The sequence below is a fragment of the Molothrus ater genome, chromosome 10, assembly GCF_012460135.2.
Source record: "Molothrus ater isolate BHLD 08-10-18 breed brown headed cowbird chromosome 10, BPBGC_Mater_1.1, whole genome shotgun sequence".
Classification (NCBI taxonomy): domain Eukaryota; kingdom Metazoa; phylum Chordata; class Aves; order Passeriformes; family Icteridae; genus Molothrus; species Molothrus ater.
Genome location: NC_050487.2, coordinates 24638623 through 24642620, shown reverse-complemented (window position 1 = coordinate 24642620; position 3998 = coordinate 24638623).

Genomic DNA, 3998 nt, shown 5'->3' with positions numbered 1-3998 from the left:
TGTGCCTGTGGTTGTCATTTCAGTGGCGTTCTGTGCCTGTCACGCCCTGATCTCAGCATTTCAGTGTGGCTGTTTCCAGGGACTCAGAACCACATTTCATCCCAAGCATATTAAATAAGACATTCCCCAACCACTACTTCTTATTATCATATATCCGAGAGACTGGGGGAGAGATCACAAAACTACCCCCTCCTCATGCTTTGCATTATTGAACAGGACAACACAAATAGATCATTTTCTAAATGCAAGGAAAATCAGGAAGAGAATACCATGGTCTGGGAGGAGGGTTTAAAACCTGGGATGGCTTCCCAGCAGGAGCAGGGACACACAGTCTGTCACTTGTTGGTGTCCCTGCCTGTGCAGGGGCTGGTGCAGGATGGGCTCCAAGGTCCCTCCCCTCCCAAACCACTCTGTAATTTTCACCTCCAGGCCTGTGGTTTGGATGTACCTGAGGTGCCCTGTCCTCACTGGGACCTTTTCCAAGGATTGTGTGTCCCTGTGAAGCTCCTGCAGCAGCCCAGGTGTGGCTGGGAGCCCTCACTCTCCTTCAGGGAGCTCCTGTGGGGCTCAGGGGATGGGGAGGGACCCTCAGGCTCTGTGTCCCGGGGCTCTCCCCAAACTCAGCTGTGCCCTGCTCCAGTCGGCTTCCTGGGGCCTCAGGGAAACCTGTTTTGCCGTGGGAGAGAATTCCCAGCTCCCACCAGCACCAAGAGCTGGTTTCTCTCCTGCTTGCCTGGGATCAGCTGCAGCTGGGCAGAAGGGGAGGCACCACCAGCTGGATCCAGTGACCCCAGCGTGGGCAGCGCCCACGGGAGGTGGAGACGCCGGCCCGGAGGGTGGGAGCTGCAGCAGGGATGGGCAGCGTGGAGCTGCTCCTGCCCATGGCTCAGGCCCCACGGGATGGCTGCAGAGAGGTACCGGGGCCAGGGAGGAGGGCTGGGGGCTGCCTCAGGACGGTGGAGTCACCGACGGGCTGGAGGTGCCCAAGCTGTGGCACTGGGGGCTCTGTGCAGCTCCAAAGGGGTCAGCACTGGGCTGAGGTGGCTCCAGAATGGAGATTTTGGGTTGACTTCAGAGCCAAAGCCTTGGAACGAGGGTTGCTGTTCTGTGGGGTTGTGCTGAGTCGTTCCTCGCTCAAGGCTGGGCCTGGCATGAGCAGGATGGGAGCGGGAGGTGGCACAGCTGCTCCCCCCGGGTGGGGACACCCTCTCCTCTCCCACTTCCCACGGGCAGCAGTGCTTTTCCTTGGATGTTGTCGTGGGGTTTTGCGTTTCTGGGTCCTTCTCCTCTGCAGTGCCTGGGGACACTCCCTGGGAGGGTCTGCCCCCACCTTCCCTTCCCTTCCCTTCCCTTCCCTTCCCTTCCCTTCCCTTCCCTTCCCTTCCCTTCCCTTCCCACCTTCCCTGGCGCTGTGGGATGGGGCGGGAGGCGCCGCTGACAATGCACTGAAAATATTTATGGTGTTTCCTTGCCAACGTGCTGAGTGTCTGAGCCACCCTGCAGGGCTGAGCCCACGGCGGCTCCGCCTCGGTGACACGGCCTGGGGTTCCCTTCTGGGCCACCTGAGCCTGGCCCGGGGATGGTCCCGGGACTGGGCATGGGGGCTACAGCCGTGTCCCGGTGTCACTGTCCCGGTGTCACCGTCACCGCAGGGCCCGGCCAGCGAGCGCTGCTGACCCCCATGGTCCATGGGGGATTTGTGGGATCGCTCCCAGCTCCCTGGGCAGGGGCAGAGCGTGCCCCTAATCACGTTAGTTGTTAATTGCGGCCCGCGTGCGCCGGCCGTGGCACCGTTTGCTCGAGGGACACCTGAGCAGGGCCTGAGAAATCGCCCGTTCCCAAATCCTGCCCCTGACAGGGACCCTGACACGGAACGGGCCCGACCCCGGCTCTGCCAGGGGATGTCCCCGCTCTGTTCGTGCCTGTTCAGGTGACGAAGGGCGGTGACATGGATGGAGCAATAGTGCCCCGCTCCAGCCCCTGCCCTGTCCCACCCCGGGCAGCCTCTGGAGCCCCCAGCCCCTCTGGGGTCAGTCCTGCCGTGCCCCTGCCCTGCTTTCGCTGCTGTCACCGGGGGAAGGATGGACCTGGTGACAAAGTGACAAAGGAGTGTTTGCGATAAGGATCTCGCTGTGTCACTGCCGGGGTGGTGACACTCCTTTGGGCAAGGCCGGCGCTGGGAAAAGCCCATCGGGGACCTGGTGCCCCTGACGGGGACCGGCTGGGCTGGCTGGGCCATGAGCGGTGCTTCTGTTCCTGTAGTGGGGTGTGGGGGTGCCCCAGGAGCCTGGGATGGTGTGGGGTACCCCGGGGGGCTGTGGGGTGTGGGGGTGCCCCAGGGGACCCTGCACCTGGGGACTGCCGGGTCAGGGAGGCACAGCCGGGCGGTGCCAGTGAAGGGTGAGGTCACCCCTGCCGCGGTCAGTGCCGTGCCTGGGATGTGTCAGGAAACAGCCTGTTCTGGACAGCGGGATAAAGGTGCCCCAGAGGCCGGGAGGAAGGAACAGCCTGAGCAGGAGCTGATCTGGGAGCTGGGCAGAAGGGCAGGAGCTGTTCCTGGAGCAGCCTCTCGAGTGTCAGCAGCCCGAAGGTGCTCAGGAACAGCCAGACCAGACCGTGCCCCCTGCCCAGGGCACAAACAGAACAGCCAGACCGTGCCCCTGCCCACAGGGCACAAACAGAACAGCCAGACCGTGCCCCCTGCCCAGGGCATAAACAGAACAGCCAGACCAGACCGTGCCCCTGCCCACAGGGCACAAACAGGAGCAGCCAGACCGTGCCCCTGGCCCAGGGCACAAACAGAACAGCCAGACCGTGCCCCCTGCCCAGGGCACAAACAGGAACAGCCAGACCGTGCCCCCTGCCCACAGGGCACAAACAGGAACAGCCAGACCAGACCGTGCCCCCTGCCCAGGGCACAAACAGAACAGCCAGACCAGACCGTGCCCCCTGCCCAGGGCACAAACAGAACAGCCAGACCGTGCCCCTGCCCACAGGGCACAAACAGGAGCAGCCAGACTGTGCCCCTGCCCACAGGGCACAAGCGCTGCTCCCGGGGCAGCCACCCTGGCCAGGGGCACACACAGTGCTCTGCCCTGCCTGGGGTTTGTTCTGGTGACTCTGGGGCTGTCCAGCCGCGGGATTTCACCAGAGAATGAGCCTGGAGTGGGAAATGTTCCTGTGCCCTCCTCCCGGGCTGCTGGGCAGAGCTCTGCAGGGCTCTTTGGGGAAGTGGCTCCAAGGAAGGCGCAGGCAGAGGAGGGGAAGGTTCCTGGGGAGGTTCCTGTGAGTGAAGGAGCCTTGGGAGGTGTCTGGACCAACGTCCTGCTCAAAGCAGGGTCAGCTCTGAGGTCACACCAGGTCCTTCAGGGCTGCATTGAACCAGCCCTGGGAAACTGCAGGGCTGGGCCTGCCCAGATCCTGCACAGCCTCCAAGCACAGCAATGTCCCTGTGAGGGGTAAAATCCCCCTTAAATGCAGGATTGTGGTGGCCCAGGATGACACACCCCAGCTCCTGGGCTGCAGCCTGGGTATGTGACCTCCAGGCTTGGGGCAGGGGCTCTGGGAGAGGGGCTGGAGATGAGTGGGACCATAAATGGGTGCAGTGAGAGGTTTCTTGGGAGCAGGATGCCAGGGCTGGGTGGCTCTGCCAGGACTTCCATAGGATTTCTGTGGCTCTCCCATAGCTCACCAGAGTTTTGCCTGGAAAAAAAAATCCCTTTGCTTTCTGCTGGGAGAAGCAGAGTGAGACAAGGCCAGGGTGCCTCGGTGTCACAGCAGGATGGGCACAGCCTGGCCCTGGGTTTCCTTCTGCTGGAGGGGAATTTGGTCCCTCATGAGGGGCTGAGTCATGGGTGGCACAGAGCACAACACACCAGAGCCTCGTGATCCCAGCACCAAACCCCTGCCCAGCCTGGGGGCGGGGATCTTTTTATTTGTAGTTTTTGATGTGCAAATCTGAGGTTCTCACACAGGAGTGAGAACTGGGGGGTGGACAC